This window comes from Callorhinus ursinus, unplaced genomic scaffold (genome assembly GCF_003265705.2).
Source record: "Callorhinus ursinus isolate GAN/ISIS: 27379988/994484 unplaced genomic scaffold, GSC_fseal_2.0 scaffold3, whole genome shotgun sequence".
NCBI lineage: Eukaryota > Metazoa > Chordata > Mammalia > Carnivora > Otariidae > Callorhinus > Callorhinus ursinus.
This window is the reverse complement of record NW_027397065.1, coordinates 25,942,870-25,961,124: the sequence shown is the minus strand read 5'-3', so window position 1 is coordinate 25,961,124 and position 18,255 is coordinate 25,942,870. Positions and strand designations below refer to the sequence as shown.

The 18,255-nt window shown below is 38.8% G+C and overlaps 1 protein-coding gene and 1 pseudogene across 6 annotated transcripts in view; one reads left to right on the top strand and one right to left on the bottom strand.

The window, feature by feature from the left end:
• CAMK4 (calcium/calmodulin dependent protein kinase IV) overlaps window positions 1-18,255 on the bottom strand; it is a 325,141-nt gene that overhangs the window by 90,209 nt on the left and 216,677 nt on the right. The gene's annotated exons all lie outside the window — the stretch shown is intronic.
• LOC112819999 (neo-calmodulin pseudogene) lies at window positions 938-16,992 on the top strand (annotated as a pseudogene).

Genomic DNA, 18,255 nt, shown 5'->3' with positions numbered 1-18,255 from the left:
AATCTTAGAAGAGGGATCTTAGAGAAAAATGGGGCATGAAAAACCAAAGAGAATAAGCGGACTGACAGAGCTTGGACTACAAGTCAGAGTGATGCCAACCAAAGAAACCAAGAGCAGGTAGAGTTGAAAGGGAGAAGCTGACAAAAGAGAAATGGACAGATAAACGACAAGACAAGACTGAGGTCAGAAAGTCTTTCCCAGAGAGATAAACCGAGGGCCATTTGCTATCTTTTTGAAACAAGGTCTCAGAGTTCCTAGGTGGTCCTGCTTTGGGGAGTGGTTCCTCCACAGGTATCACTTCTTGAAGATCACACAGGTGTGCCTCTTCACTGTCATATCATCTCACATCTTTCCGATATTCCTCTTGTTCCAGAAATTAGTGTTTCGTTCCCACTCTGACCTCCCCCTCCAAGTTCCTGGGAAGGCCAGGAGAGAGACTGAGTCCTGATCTTGCCACTCAGCATCAGTCATGTTTTTCTAGAAAATAACTGTCAAGCCCACCACAAAAGTCATTGGGCAGCTATCTGAATAGTCAATACTGCGACCTGAAATTAGCTTCCAAGTGCTACTATAATTAGCATCTTCAGAAGCACCAACAGATGGTTTTAACAAATAAATATTACAAAATTGAAACCCATAAAATTACCTTCACTATTTATAAAATACCTTGAAGAATGGTAGTTTTTTACTACTAACAATTCACAATTATAAAATATATAATGTATATTACTAAAATTCTAAGTTAGGGGATGTATTTTAGCCCAGGTCCCCCAGCAAACAAATGTGAGGCAAGTATCAACATGCTGGTGTTTTATTTGGGAAACGTGCAGTTAGAGCAGGGACACAGGGAAGTCTGACAAGGTAAGAGGTGACACAATGCAGTAAGCACACTGGCTACTGTGTCATAATGAGCTGTAAAGAAATAGCAGGTCATATGGGCAGTTGCATCCACCTGGCACAGCGTACTTGTCCAGAGGAGCTGTACCAGGCCATCGTGCCTTGAAGAAGTTCATAGGAAAGAGGGAGAATTCACCTGCCTTGGAACCTACTCCTCCTGTTGCCCACAGGTGAAATCTGGCCCTACGGTGGTAACTTTTCCAGACTTTTAGGTTGCCTATCCAGTCTCTTCAGCAGTTGTGATGCCATACTCTTTCTCATGAGGTGTTATATCTCATTCAAATCTAGAAGTGGCTAGAAGGGCAAGAAGTTTCAGCTGTGTGTTTGGTTGGCCTAACTGCATGCAGTGGACAGTGGGCAATGAAGCTCTCCCGGGTCTGGACGACTGATGGACAGAAGGAATCTGAAGAAGCCCAAAGGAGTTTGTCCAGTCACAGTGCCTTCTTAAGTTTTTACCTGTCATAAGGTAAGCCAGATTGACAACCATGGAATTACAGTCCTGCCTCTTTAGCTTACTGCATTTTACTGCTAATCAGATTATTGAAAACTTTGTCTTCCACTTACACTGTTTTATTGTTCCAGTTGTCAATTTGAAATGGATTGGGCACTTGGGGTTTTTCTTAAAAACTCTTTTAACTCCTCTATTTAAATTGCCCTAAATACTAAAAAAATACCTCCTTTTCATTGTCATGAAATCACCTTTGAAACATCCAATTTTAATGGCTTTTGAAATACTTTCAATATAAAACATACCTTTAGAAGATTATACATAAGAAAACATTAATAAAACAATTTAATAAAAGTGGTTAGTATACAGATGTGTCTGGTTTTAAAACTCCACAGAACTCGGGTGCCTGGGTGGCTCAGTTGGTTAAGCGACTGCCTTCGGCTCAGGTCATGATCCTGGAGTCCCAGGATCGAGTCCCGCATTGGGCTCCCCGCTCAGCGGGGAGTCTGCTTCTCCCTCTGACCCTCCCCCCTCTCATGTACTCTCTCTCCCAAATAAGTAAAATCTTAAAAAAAAAAACAACTCCACAGAACTCAAGATTGCTTAATATTGAAAGAAATCCCAATTTTACTATCTTTCTCCATGGGGGGAGAAAAAGAAATGGGTAAAAGGCATAATTCTAGAGCAACATCAGAGAAAAAGCCTCCATCATTGGAATAGAGTTAATCAAACATGGACCCTTCATTAAGATATAGAGCAGATACACTCCCATGCTGGGGCTGAGGAGCTTGCAGAAAAGAAGGGAGAAAGGTTTGACAGATATGTGAAGAAGAAATGATGAGGACTTAGGGAAAGAAAAGGAAACCAGTTTCTGTACTGTGGAAATGATGGATAGAAGCAGAGGTGGTAAAGGAATTGAGGAGAAGAAGAGGACTTTTTAACACCAGATTTCTGGTGGACTTGAGCCACTTGGGCATCTCAGATGTGGCCTAGATCCAGACTCTGGGATTTTAAATACTCTTGGTGGGTTAGGGGAACCTGTATGAGTAGAGACTACTGCTCTACTTCTATGATTCAGTCAAGTACAGTGGCATTTCCACATCAAACACTCAGCCTCATCTCATGTTCTTTGCAGGGACTGAGACTGTAAGTCTTGTTTGTCTCTCTGTTCCTTCTCTGGCTTCTTAGGCTCATTTGTGGTTTGAGCAATGACTGGAGAATATGATGCAAACTACAGAACTGTGCTCTTCAAACACTTTGTAGAAAAAGGCAAAATACAAATTATTAGTGAATAAATAAATAAGCAGACAAGTGTCTTTAAATTTTCACAACAATTCGAGGCGCCTGGGTGGCTCAGATGGTTAAGTGTCTGCCTTCGGCTCAGGTCATGATCCCAGGGTCTTGGGATCGAGTCCCGCATCGGGCTCCCTGCTCCTTGGGAGCCTGCTTCTCCCTCTGCCTCTCTCTCTCTCTCTCTCTCTCTCTCTCTGTCTCTCATGAATAAATAAATAAATAATCTTTAAAAAAATTTTTTTCACAACAATTCTCTTCTGCATAGCTTCTGCTTAATTTAGCATCCTGTTTTCTGACAGATCAACGAGTATATGTTGGCACTAACATGCTTGGTGAAGAGGCTTGACAGCTGGTACTTAGTTAAATTCAAGAATGACAGTTTTAGCCTACAAGGATTTAAAAGCTAAGAACTGATGTTTGAACATGCAAAAATCCAATGTGGTCTACAGATAAAAATACTGAGGTTGGTATCTTCAGTAACTGTAATTTTTACCAAGTCTGATTCTTCCCTTTATATTTTTGACCCAATGGAAACCTGGACATCTCATGATACCTTACTTTTTTCATTGTCTTCTCAAGCAGTGTCTTATTTTAGTCCCAATAGGAAATGTACCACAGGGCCTGGAACGATAGGTGTCCTTCTTGTTCCCCATTGCTATATCTAAACCATTTCTCCTCCATTGTCCCCCTAAAATCTCAGCTGTTTTGAAATGTCTGCCATCAGCCAACACGACTTGCAACCTTCTTTTGTTTTAGTCATCTTCCTATCTCCTTGTTATTCATCCTATTCTGAAGATTTTAGCATGTTTCAGCAACTTTATCTCAACCACTGATCCTGTCATCATTCTTAACAACTTCAACTTTCATGTGAATGATCCTGTCAACATCCTTGACCCTAGTTTCTCTGCCATTTCTTCAATTCCAACAATTTCTTCCTCCACTCTCCCTTAGTAACCCATTCCCATGGTCATATCCCAGGCTTTATCATTACTATCAATTACACCATTTCAAAAATACTGATTTCAAACCTCACACTCTCTGCTTTATACTTCCTGTCTTTTCAGTTCTTACACAGATTCCATGGTCCATTAAGATAAGCAGTGATTGCATAGTCCCCCAACTCCTTTGCTCTTATCTTCATCTGTTGGACTTGCCAGGTGAAACCCTTAAATTGGTTAAACTCTACTCTTCTTTTACTCCATGTCTGTGTCTGAACTGAAGTGTCTGGAATAAAATGTATTACAGTTGACTGGTCCCATTTTTAATTTATGACCCCAAATCTCAAGGGGCCCTCAGCTCCCCACTTTGCAACAGAACACTACACTTTTTCTCCTCTAACATCCAATATTCCCTCCTCCCTTCACTCTCCTATCACAGCCTTGCTTCTAACCCACTGAGAAGGTATAAACAATACAAAGAGAATACAATCTTGTCATCATCCAATCTATCACTCTATATACATCTGTATCCAATTAATTTCATCCATTTATTCTACAAATATTTTTGAACACCCACTACATGCAGATGTTATTCTGGGCATGAGGATACAGCAGTAAACAAAACAGATAAAGTTCCTAGGAATTTTATGTCCTAAGAAGCTTATGTTCTAGTGAAGATTAAAAAAAAAAAAAGTAAATAAATAAAAGGTCCAAAGTCGATAAATACTAAGGAAGGAAAAAAAACGTAAAAGATGTAGGGTGGTGAAGGACTGTTTGTTTGAAATGGACGGTTATGAAAGGTCTCTCTGACAAAGTAACATGATACACAGCCACTTGGATTTGAAAGAGGAGTATTTCAGACACAGTAACAGCAAACACAAAGGCCTTCAGCCATGAGTGACAGCAAGGAGGCCAGTTTAGCCAAAGCAAAGTGACAGAGGAGGAAAGTAGTAGATGATGATGGAGACTCCTCATGACCAGGAGTCAGGTCATAAAGAGCCATGTCACCCAGGTAAGAACTTGGTATTTTAGTATGAGAGAGGTCAGACACAACTGGAAGGTTCTGAGAAAGGAATGACGATATTAAGTTTTGAAAGGATACTCTGAGGGGAGCCTGGGTGGCTCAGCCAGTTAAGTACCTGACTTTTGGTTTTGGTTCAGGTCATGATCTCAGGGTTGTAAAATTGAGCCTCACATCAGGCTCCACACAGTTGTGGAGCCTGCTTGAGATTTTCTGCTCCCTCTTCTTCTGCCCCCTCCTCTCCCTCTCTTAAAAAAAAAGAAGAAACAATAATGCTCTGAATTTTACAGAGATGAGGATAATGGAAAGAGTAAAAGCAGGGACATGCAATAACAAGTTAGAGTAATTGTTCCAGTGAGAGATTATGGAAGTTTGGTAGTGATGATAGAGGTATGAAGCAGATGGATATTTTTAAGGAAGAGAAAATAGTATTTAAAGATGAACTGGCTATGGGATGTAAGAGAAAGAAAAATGTAAAAGCTGACTACAAGTTTTTCAGCTTCAGAAACGGGAAGCATAAAATTGCCATTTACTGAGGGGGAAAGACTGGAGGAGCAGGTTCAGAAAGATGCTAATAACACTTTGGCCCTGTCCACTGTAGTGAACTCACCTACCAGATGTTCTCTTTCATTCTAGCTCTCTAATCATCTCGTTAATCTCTGAAGAAGCCAAAATGTCTTCCATTTCTGGGCCTTTTCACTTTGTGCTAGATAGTTTTCTGTCTTGAATGTTCTTCTCCCAGATCTTTCAGTGTGAGTTTGGACCCAGGAGAGAGGAGAATGGAAGGGGCAGCTGCACAGTGGAGGTGATGGTTCAGAGGTGGAGGCAGTGATGAGCATTGGACATGGTGGGGTGGGACAGGAAGGAGATATTAATTGTAGAGGAACCAAAATCTTATTTTACATTTAACACTAACTAGCATAACACCAACCTTGTTCCCATCAGTATGGGAAGACAAACTCTAATAAGGCATGTCAATCAAATAAGCTTGCTTTTGAAAACTGTGAAACTCATTTTCTGATAGTTCTGTTAATAGCCACCTCCTACTCCCTACAGACTCTTAAGACACTGGCAGGGCAAAAAGGAGAAAAGTAGAGCTTTCCAATGGGGGAGGAGCCCAAGGATTGGAACAGAGTTTAGGCAAGACAAGAATGTCTCTGTGAAGTTCAAACCAGAAAGAAAGATGTTTATATTTCAGTACCTGAAATTTCTATAGTCAGGTAGATTCAGAACAGGGCAGCCTCCTTCAAGGGAGGCACCTCTGCTCCCTCATCCCCACATTCTAAAATCTAAGCCTTTCTGCTCACAGATGCCAGAAATTCTTTCAGAAGGAACAGCCTTTTATTTTACAGTGAATGAAACAGGCTTAAAATATTCCTGGGAGAGATGACAAGCTGAACAAAGTTTATACGAAAGATTTGGCTCATTCTAGACTCTCACTAGAAACAGATTTGGCTTAACAGAGAGAAAGAAGAATGGAGAAACACTATATATAAAGTAGAAAGGACTTTACATCTTTCACTAGCCCTTTTCCCATTCTTGCATCTTTGTATCTCTCCCTGGGATTAAGAATATATGGGGGTAACCCTGATTTAATACCTCTTATCCTTAAAAAGACCTCATCCCTCAGTGCCTTACCTCTCTTCCTGCTTTTAAAGCATTCCTCTGCTTCCCTCCACAGAAAAACACTCCAGAGTTGTCTCTGCCTTCTTTCTCCACTTCCTCCACCCACCCCCTTGTATTTGTCAGTGGAGCCCAGTCTGGCTTCATCCCAAGAGCTCCTCCAAACCACTCTTATAGAAAAATATCAGTGGTCTCCTTGGAGGAGCACTTGGAGCCAAACTATTCATCTTATCCTGTCAGCAGCATTTGATATATTTGATCACTCCATTCTCAAATAAAATTGATTATTCCATATCACCATTCTGGTCTGATTTTTCTTCTACTTTAAAGGCTGCAGAAGTATTGAAATACTTCCTAACTAATCTCTCTGCTTGGATTTTTACCCTTTATAACCATTCCCTCTGCATGCAAGCCAGAGTGATGTCTTTAAAATGTAAATCAGATCATGTCACTCTCCAACTTAAATGCCTTTATTGGCATCCATTATGCTTACAATAAATGCAAACTCTTTACCATGGACCATAAAACTCTGGATGGCTTGGCCTCACCCTTTTGATCTGATGTCATTTTTCTCTCTACACAGGCCCTTCAACCACTAGACCAGACTCCAAACCCTTTGCACTTGTTACTTCCTCTTTCACAAGACCTTCTGACTTCTCAGAGAGTACTTGAGAGGCCTTCCCCAGATACTCCATCAAAAGTGACTACACATACATACACATTTATACATACACCATGAATCATATCACTCTAATCTCTTCATGATGTTTATAAATACCTATGTTATCATTTAATTACTAATTCATTATTTGATTTTTCTTTTTTTTAATTTAAATTCACTTAGCCAACATATAGTACCAGAACACAAGCCCTATGACACCAAGGGTTTTGTCCATTTTCTACACATCAGTATCCCCAGCATTATTTACCAATGCCTGGTATATAATAATCTGTTGAATGAATGAATGAATGAAGGATGAAGCTAGTGTTTGAATGCAAGAGATGGGTGGTTCAAAGAAAAGATCCCTGGTTTCACAGCTTTGGTTAGTTGAGATTAGAATTCGTTAGTCTGTTCTCTTGTCATTCGAATCTATATGACATTTTTGTCGTGCTACTGATACTAATAAGAGTGGACAATGCCTATCTTACTGGCAGAGCAAAGTACCCAATCTAGGGCCTTCATGGGTACTTGCCCCCAAGGTAAATGAGTAATGTTCCAAGAAATAATAAATAATAATAAAAGCTTTGGTGGAGTCACTGACTTTCTAAATCCATTGCAGCAGATAGTGATGTTCCATGTCTGCTCCTCTCCCCCATCATAGGATATACAGCTCTTCACGCTGCCAAAAGAAGGCCTATTCTTCAAACAGCACACCTTGCCTTTATTTGTGTGATCAATGCTTTGAATTAAACACAATGAGAGAAAACATTAAAAGAAGAGGAAATGATGAAAATCAGAAAGTGGTAGCCATGCAAGCTGGAGTGCACTATGTGCTCCTGAAGGAGGAGCTGGGAGGTCCTCAGGACACAGAGAAGTAGAGGGATGTGACTGCAAATTCTCTGCTTTGTCTCTGTGCCTGCTGGGGGACAGTTCAAGAGGAAAGCTTTGCTGGGTCCCTACTCCCCCAGATTCCCTGATGAGGGCACGTCAACACCAGCACAGTCAGATCCTTGCAAAAAAGAAGCTGATATCCTGTGATAAAAAAGGAATGGAATGTCAGCCTCCCAAATTCTCTTTTTGGGGGCACGTTGCCAGGGCTGGAAGAAAATAAAGAGGTAGTATAAAGTTTTAGAGAAGTATCATAGCCACACTAAAAAAATGTGAAATATAAAACATAAGAATGAGGAACACACCCACCACTGTAATCACGAGAACTCTGTTTCATTTTCTTTCAACTTTTTAAACCCTGAGTATTTCTTTACATACTTCAAATATGGAGAGAGAGATTTGTTTCTTACTATTTTCGTGAAAAATACCATAAAATTTTATGGATACCTAACATTCACAAGCAGAATGTAAAACAGCTTTTTAATGCCCCAGTGTCATCAATGACCATTTTTACCATTAGATACTTAGGATTTCTTAAAATTTGTCACTAACATAAATCATTCTGTAATGAACATCCATGGTTGTACTTTATTTTAAAATTCAACTTGAATTCTGGTTCTGCCATTTAGAGTCCTTGATATAAAATCATTTATCCTGTCTGAGGATTATTATTATTATTTTTTAAAGATTTTATTTGTCAGAGAGAGACACAGCAAGAGAGGGAACACAAGCAGGGGAAGTAGGAGAGGGAGAAACAGGCCCCCCGCCGAGCAAGGAGCCCGATGTGGGGGCCTGATCCCAGGACCCTGAGATCATGACCCGAGCCGAAGGCAGATGCCCAATGACTGAGCCACCCAGGCGTCCCTATTTCAATTTCTCCATAGATAAGAGACAATAACTGCTATCTACAGTATTATTGTTGTAAGGAGGAAATGAAAATATATGTGAAATCTCCTGGCCCATGGTAGATTTACAATGCCTTTCCTTGAAAGGATTTTGTAAAAAGTAAGGTAAGTATTTCCTACTGTTCGATTTTCAATTTTCTGTGTTTTCCCGTAAAAATCACTGTAACTGAAACAAACTAAATTTAGAAATATTGGGGTTTATGAGAGTGTCAGTCCTACTAAGGAAAATATGTCTAATAAATTTGAATATGGTTTAGTTCCCCTTTTCTTCTAAAAGTGAAAGACAACTTCATCAAAATCTTAAACTATATCCAATATAATCTTCTTATTTGAAGGTAATCAAAGAGGGGAACTGATATCTGTTTGCATTTATATTTAAATGCCTTTCTTCACCTTTTATGAAGATTGGGATAAGAGCTGCACTACGCTGGTTAAGCTCCATGAAGATTTTAATACGAATTTCTTATATTTATTAACAACTATTGACCACTGAGGTCAAACCTGAGTTATTACAGACCTGGGTATCAGCAATGTCCTAATTCTAATTTCTATTAGAAATCAACAAATTGTAACTTTCCCTTTTAGTGCTGAGATAGGGAAACTGAAGGAATGCATAAAGACCTGCTTTTTGTTCCTTTTCCTGCTTCTGTTCTTGCTAGGACCTGCATGCCCATTTTGCACACACCTTAATACATGTAGTAGAAGACAAGGAGTTAATGATTTCTCTAGAATAGATAACATCTAAGGAAGAACCAGGTGAGAAGGACTGGACGCAGCTATCATATGCATATTTCAGATCACCAGCACTGGATATCTCAATGTCAAGGCCCCCAGCCTCCAAGGAAGAACACTTGGGCCCTCGTCCTTGTTCTAGGTGGTTCCTGGATGCTTGAGAGGACGTGTACACCGATCATGATTCTCAATAAACAAACAAACAAACAAACAAACCCAGGCTCCAAACAAAGACGGGACTCTTCCTTTCCTTTCTGAGTCTCCCAGACACTATACCTACACTCTCTATATACCTTCAATAAACTCTGCTTTCACCTCCAGCTCACATCTGATTTCTATCCTGCATGCAGCCAGGAACCCTCTTGGCTGGTCCTGTGGGAACTCTCTGGGTCCCCGGACCCAGCCTGTCAGCATCAGTGCCTTCTAGTAGTTTTTATGTGGTCAAGGCAGTATTTTTCAAAATGCTTTTAAAATTACCAAGAAGGCATGGAAACACAAAGTTTAGTTTTGATTTTATAGTTCTTTCAGTTGGACAGCAATGATTCAGGTGCAAAATTCCCAAACCATGTGAAGCAAGGGGTAGGACACTGTATACTCTAGAGGCCCTGAAATATCCATTTAATCCTAAAACTAAGTGATCACCTATTGGTTATAAAACTGACTAATTAGGTATTCAAAAAGCTTATGACTTTGTTAATCTGTCAAATAACAAAAACAAAAAATACTCTTATAAACATTGCTATTTTAAATCTCATCAATTACATCTTGGGGTTGAATCCCTTATGAGGGTAGCTTTGAATAGGGGAAAACCTGGACATTCGTAGAAGCTTTAGCTCCTTAACTGTTCTTTCTAAGATAAATAAGGCTTTCAAATATGCTAGTTAATATTGTTCAAGGATACTAAAAACTTTCTTTAAAAAAAAAAGTAGTAAGTGACTGACAAAGATTTTAAATTACCCCAAAAGCAATATAATCATGTTCTGGGGCTTGAATTATAAAGAAAGAGATAGTAGAAATCTTAATGATTAAAGGTTTGAAAAAAAAAATTCCGTTGTTGATATTGCTTCAGGGCAGTATTCTTCCTCTAGATTTGCCTCCCTTGCTGAAGAAGCATCTTAATATGAGTGAACCCTAGAGCTTCACTTTTCTGAAGAAACCGATGCTTCTAGAAATCCGAAGCTAAAGTGTGTCAGCTCAGTTCTTCTCAACATCGTTTTCTTTAGAGTGATGCACACATCCTCCATGTACTCCCATTAGCTTGTCTTTAAGTCTGTTCTGGATTAAATGGCTCAGAGTTTACAGGTCCTATGCATGAGTAATTGAGTGGACATGTACAACATTCCATGATAATGTCCTAGTATTGTTCCCTCTCTGATACTCTCCAAGACTGTCAGGGTTCAGAGAAGGAATAGATCCATGCACTGGGCTGGTCTCTGATTTTGTGCTGCTGTCCCTGAATGTCTGACCATTATGTGACCCTATGATGTATCCCCAGCTGTCTATAGCTGCTGGGGCCCTCACCTGGTCAGGTGTTTAGTGCAGTCAGCGGCTGGTGATGAATGTGGTGCATGGGTACTTCATCCTCACTGGAGAGACCATGCCCCCATGGGTTACTTAAGCAAGCATGGAAAGAACAGGGCAAGGGAGAAACAGCTCTGAGAGAGATAAACTTACACTGAATATTTACCCTAAAGAAACTCTTTTAAACTAATAGAGACTTTTTTAAATGAGGAAAAACTGAGATATCTTTGACTGGAAATTTTAAGTATCTTTTCCCCAGATATCCAGGGGTACCATTCTTAGGAAGAATTTTAATTGTCATAGAAAATAGAGGATACTTTAAATTTTTTTGGCAGATAAAAATGTGACAGGTAAATTCTGATACTCATCCACATTCCCCTTCATAAAAATGTCAAATTTTAAAAGATGGCAATGGTAAACTTGGATCTGCTTTATCAGTGAAAAAAGTCATTCACAGCTTATAGTACTTTATTATGTACGCCCCCCCTTGACACTGATCACAATACCCAAATGTGTCCTCATGTTACTATGAAAAAATAGTTCTAGACTATTCTGATCTCAAAATCTCAAAAAAAAAAAAAAAATCTTCCCAATGACAGCTTGGTATGTTGTGGGCGCGGGGGGCGGGGGGGAAGCACTGTAGATACAACAACCCATTTGATACATTTTTCAGATTTCTGGGGTAGAGATAAATATGAGAAGCTTTAACTAAATTTATCCTGTGATGCTGACACTTGCAGCGGAGAAGAAACTGGAATTCCATACACACAGCCACGCCTGGGGTCACTGCATCCCATCTACCATTAAGACAAAGTACAAAGAGTCACACCAAGCAGTGTGTGTAGCTTGTATATTACACACTCCCCAGTTATTCCTCTTTCATTTGTTAGTGAATACTGTGTGCTGAAACTCATTAAACTAAACTTTTAACAGCATTTGGAAAAGAACTACGTTGCTTATGTTCTCTGCACATAGGGAATATTGTTTACCTTTGTTTTAGGGTGGCTTAGAAATGCACTCAGTTTCTTGGTGTCTGTGTCAACAAAGGCTTTTTCACCCTTTATCAGCTTAGTAAGGAGCAGTATCCAGTTTCAGTCTCAGATCTGGGCCATGATCGTTCCTACCTTTTTTTGTCTTTTTTTCTATCAGGACCTAGTTGGTATAAATAGAAAGGACCCAGATTTGGGACTCAAAAGCCCTGGGTTCAAATTCTATACGCTATTGTGTACTTTGAACATGTCTCTTTTCTAAAATTCCCATAAGTAAGATACTCCCACGGGGCACTTTGTGTTAACAGGTGAATGGGGCCACACAGTGTTTAATAATGAAATGTGGGCACCATTCTTATTAGCATTATGCTCCTTTACTTTAAAACTACTGAAGCGGCATAGGGTGATTTGAGGATGCTTCTTAAAAAAAAGCAGTTGAAACCTAATTCAATACTAAGAATTATTTGAATCTCTTCTATTTAATATCCTCTGCACACAGTCATTCATTTCCTCTCTTTTAGCAGATTAATGGTTTTGGAGTTCTATGACTTGATTCTTTTCTTTTCTTCTTTTAAGCCTTCTTTCTTCCCTCTCTTTTTACATTGTCTGGATGGATGCAGTTTTGACCATTATTCAACATTATACCATAAATATAAAAATCAAAATGTACTGAAACGTTCTTCTCTTGTTAACACTAATACTATAGCTTCTCCCCTTCCTACTAAGTTATGAATTCCAAGTTTGCTTTGAGGCTGGTAGGCTGTATTCCTTCAGGCTCTCTCAGCGCTCTGGTTGCGGCCCACTGGATACCACTCCCCAGCTCTGATCTTCCGACCTCAGTTCCTCTCAACTTCCATGCTCCCAGCACCACCTCTCTGGTTACAAGGCCTTTCCCATTCAGCTCTCTGATAAGTTTCTACTCTCTTTCTCCTATTAGGGTATGGCCACATAAGCTCTTCCTATAAGATTTCCTGTTTGTGGCTAGTTATGCATCTCCTTTTTCTGCTCCACAGTCTCCATATAAAGTGAAGGTCACTTTAGATTAACCTGCCCACTACTTATAAAAGAACTAGAGGTTTAAATGTGACCATCTGAGTGGATGGCACCACTGCAAAGTGTGTTTCCTTTCAGGCAACAGCACCCGGGCATGTGCCTATATTCTCAATCTCTCTTTCTCCCCTACCTCTCACCACCCTTCACAGCAGGTTGTCTGAATTATGGTGTTTATTTTTAAAAAGGCAACAAAATCCTGACGAGAGATCAATATAATGAGAGGACAGATAAGCAAGCTGAACTGTGACAGATTCCAGCAGTGTTTCTATCAAAAAAGAATCAAACTGAAACACTTAATTCTCTGCAAGAATGTTCAGACTTCCAAGTAGATCTCTGAATGGTAAAGCATACAAATCAGGCCAAGTGTTTAACATTCCACCCCACTACCTTTTTCTCTTGTAGACATATACTTGTCACAAACTGAATAGAAATATCCCTGTTCCTATTCCAGGAAACCTGGCTTAATAGTTCCTATGAAAATCAATAGGTTTCAACTGACAGAATGCTTGAAGAAGTTTCACTTCACTTGACATAGCTTGTTATCTGCAAGCTACTTTCCTTAATGTGTTCTGAGACCTCAATTGGGCCCAAAAAGTCTATTTGAGCTACTGATTTATATTCTTCTATCACTGACCAAAGGTGACCTTAACTTCACTTTCAGAGCACATCCATGAGTGGTTAAAAGTGTCAATGGCAACATAATAGATGCATATCTTTAACTCAGATGGACCCAGACATCTCTCTAACATACATCATAGCAAATGGAAAATGAATGGCCCACGGTCAGTTTTCTGTTCCCAAAGGCTAGGTAGAAAGAGACAAGAGCATGTAATCCTCAGTTTACCCAGTAGGATAAATGGTATTATCTCTATTTTAGAATGGAGGAATCTGGAAATCTCCTCTAATGGAGATGACCTGAAGATTCACCTACCAAGAATTTGGGAGGAGGCCTGTATATATTCTGTAATTTAATCTAGAACAACCTTTCAAATTCTCCTGCAACATCATAGTTATATACTCAAATAGTTAACTCATAAGAATATAAGGAAAAATGAATAGATATTAAATGCTAAATCATAGAATGATTAGCAAATCACAATGTGTGTTTCTTCAACTAACTGAGAAGAAGATAAAAGGCTCTTTCATCCTTTAGCACTTATGGAAATTTTATAGAAGTTAAAGGCATTTTCTCATAAATTAAATTATTCACAAAAACCTTTACAGAAATTGACAGGTAACTTTACATTCAAATAACTAAAATATGACAAAATTGAGACGTGGAACAGCTTCTACACTGTGGATGTAGTCACACTGCTCCAATGCTAAGAACCAGAATAGAGCCATAGGTTGAACGCATTCTAAAGCTAGCAATCACGAGCACCCAAGATTTGTTTATGTAGGAGGTCTCAGGATCAGAAATTTTTATTTAGCACCATATTAAATTTGATAATAATAGTAAAATATATACCCATTTTTAGCAGAAATTTTAAAAGCACTCTAAATATAATTAATCTTATTCACACAGAATTGCACAATACATCGGGTGCTGCTTACTGCTCAGTTTTAAACAAAGCTGATGAGAACATCAGAATCGCATAGAATGAACTGGTACTATCATAATATAAAATGCTTGTGTGGACCCTTTATAATTAATAATAAGAATAATGTTCCCATTTACAACAAGCTTCCTGGGTGTTGAGAAATATTTTACACAAATTATCTCACTTTAATCTTCACTAGAACACCATGAGCTAGATGTTCTTAAAGCCATTTTACAGATGGAGAAACTAAGATTGAGAGATTTATACAATTTGTTGTAAAGCCACACAAGTAGTAAGTGGCAGAAGGGATTCTCAGCTCAATCTGTCTGGCTCCAGAGCCCATAATCTCACGTACAACTGCACAGCCCTTCTTAAGGAGAGTCAGAATACCTATACACGCTGAACTGGCACACAGATTGGCGCTCAGACTCACAAATTCTGATTTTATATACTGAGCCCCAGTACTGGGTATTTCATGAAACAGCATGGGCCTCACAGTAAGCTGAATGCAATCTCTTCCAAGAGCTGAACGATGTAGCTAGAAGTTTCATCTCAATTCTAGAATTCAAATATTTGTCTACAAAATTCCAGGGACACTATAAATGATTGGTGAGCATAATTTTCTTAAATCTCCATCAGTTCTTCTTGAAGCCATACAAGCCATACTGATAGGGCTGACGTGTGATTATTTAGATATGCCCTGAGGTACATACTCCTCAGGAAGAAAGGTAAAGCATGTGACTCACTCCTGAAATAGTAACTACATTATCACCATGCCATTCTTCAAAAGTTGTGATTCCATTTAACTCCGCAAAATTCAGTCCAAACTAAAGGTTCCATCTGCTTAATCTGTTCAAATTCTGACACTTTCTTGAATCTGTTTTTCTCATTTTGTGCAGTTTTAAGTTCAACATATTCAAAAGTTGTGTGACATCAGTAAAAAGGTTCCGTCTTGGCAGTTGCCAGGACAGCGTGGCCAGAGAAGCAATGGCAGAAGCCACACCACGTCCCAGCGGTGGCGGCTGCGAGCTGAGCCCGAGGGACGCATCACAGGCTGACCAACGGACTGAAGAGCAGACTGCAGCAGTCAAAGACGCTTTTTCACCATTTGACAAGGATGGTGATGGAACTATAACAACAAAGGAATTGGGAACTGTAATGAGGTCTCTTGGGCAGAATCCCACAGAAGCCGAGTTACAGGACATGATTAATGAAGTAGATGCTGAAGGTAATGGCACAGTTAACTTCCCGGAATTGCTGACAATGATGGCAAGAAAAATTAAAGATACAGACAGTGAAGAAGAAATTAGAGATGCACTGTGTGTGTTTGATAAGGATGGTAATGGCTGTATTAGGGCAGCAGGGCTTCGCCATGTGATGACAGACCTGGGAGAGAAGTTAACAGATGAGGAGGTTGATGAAATGACCAGGGAAACAGATATTGATGGTGATAGTCAAGTAAACTATGAAGAGTTTGTACAAATGATGAAAGCAAAGTGAAGACACTGTACAGAATGTGTTCAATTTCTTGTACAAAATTGTTTATTCACCTTTTCTTTGTTTGTAACTTATAGGTAAAAAGGTTTCCCCCGGCTGTCAAAAATTATGCATGTGTAGTAATTAGGACTTCATTCCTCCATGTTTTCTTCCCTTATCTTACTGTCATTGTCCTGAAACCTTATTTTAGAAAGCTGATCAAGTAACATGTTGCATGTGGCTTACTCTGGATGTATCTAAGCCCTTCCGCACATCTGAACTTAGATGGAGTTGGTCAAATGAGGAAACATCTGGGTTATGCCTTTTTAAGTAGTTTTCTTTAGGAACTGTCAGCATGTTGTTGAAGTGTGGCATTGTAACTCTGTGTGGACTATGGACAGTCAACAATATGCACTTAAAAGTTGCACTATTGCAAAATGGGTATATTATCCAGGTACTCGTACACTATTTTTTTGTACTGCTGGTCCAGTACCAGAAACATTTTCTTTTATTGTTCCTGGCTTTTAAACTTTATTTAGCCACTTATAGAAAATCTGCTTATGGCACAATTTGCCTCAAATCCATTCCAAGTTGTGTATTTGTTTTCCAATAAAAAAATTACAATTTACTGCTCCCCCAGAAAAGTTTCCATCTTCTAAATCACGGCTTGTCCTAATAGCTGTATCTGTTAGAATCTTTTAATGCCCCAAAGTTGTTAATCTGAGGAAGTAGTTTAGTAAATCCTTTTCCTCTACTTCAATTTCTTCGAAGTACCACATGAAATGGAGATGATAATGGGCTCATGAATGAAAGAATAAAAAAGTTAGCCTTGTGCCCTTCACCCTTGATTCATGTTTTACAAAGTTCATGGTACAAGTTCCACTGATGCATGCAATCACTTAGTTCTTGTATGCAAGGCGATAAAGAACTTACGGGTGACCAAAATGGCACTGCCTGTGAATCTGTACTTGTTTCAAAATTAAAGTTACGAAACCGGCCACCTTTTTCCCAGGAAGACAGTATGGATGCCACTCCAAGAGAAATGAGGACTACTGCAGTACGAGGACCATGAATACTAGCGGAAAAAAATTAAACAAATACATGAGCACAAAAGCTTTTCATTCCTCTCTTGTTTGCTCTTACTGTCCTCAAAGCTTTATCTTGATTAATGACACAATGAGATGAATAGATATTGCTTCTGGAAATGTCCAGGTTTTAGGGTAAAGGGTTGGTTCAACTATAATGTTCTGTTTTCTGGCACTTCAATACATCTATAATAGAGAGAGTCACTGGTGTTTATCATAACAGTTAGAAACTGCAAGATTTTGAAATGCTTTTTGAATGGCCAGAAGAAATGCTAAGTTATGATACATAGGATGTCAATGTTGAAGTATGTTTTAACCCAAATTCTTGGTTATGAGTATTTTCATATATACTGAAATGTTGAGATACCAGCATGGATGCTAGTATATTGTCCTATATTCAATAATTGTTGATTTTTGCCATATTTTCTTTCTCTCCCCATATGCACGCACACATACTCACACACTTCTTTGTTGCTTATCTATCTGAAAGTAAGTTGCAGGCATTATTACCTTGGTTAATATGTATTTTAATGTATACTAGTTCTATGAAATGTCATTATCTATATATAAAAAGTACATGGTATTATATCCATATATAAAATATCTGGCAATTAAAAATATTTTTATTATAATTACATGTTAATTTCCCATACAGATATTTTATTAGTCAAAATACTCAATTGTCTAAACATGACAATTCGTGTTTATTTTCAGTATTAACTCTGTCCTGTACCTGACAACCAAAGAGATAATGGATTTCTCCATAAGGGCTCGTGCTTTAGTCTGTCTTCCTGTGGGTAAATTAGAGTCACTGTCTATCACCCAGATATGTGAGTGCCTAATGGATTCTCAGTGAAGAATTAGGAGTTTCTTATTGCCACATGTAAACTAAATCCTTCCTGAAATACTAAGCAATGAGAAAGGACATAACATTGCCACAAAATAAAATTTGGGTAGACTATATTGAAAAAGTATTTAAACAGATCCTGGGAAAGAAGATTATTGTTATCAAATAACTGACTGTAAAAGAGATGGGAAATCTTTCTTGAACTTAAAAATGTTCATATGTGAATTTAATCACCTATAAACTGGATGAGTTTTCTTAGGTTTATTAACTTTCTTGAATGTGATGTAAGTTTCACTTATCTTCAGATAAAATATTGAATGGCATATTTTGAAATTCA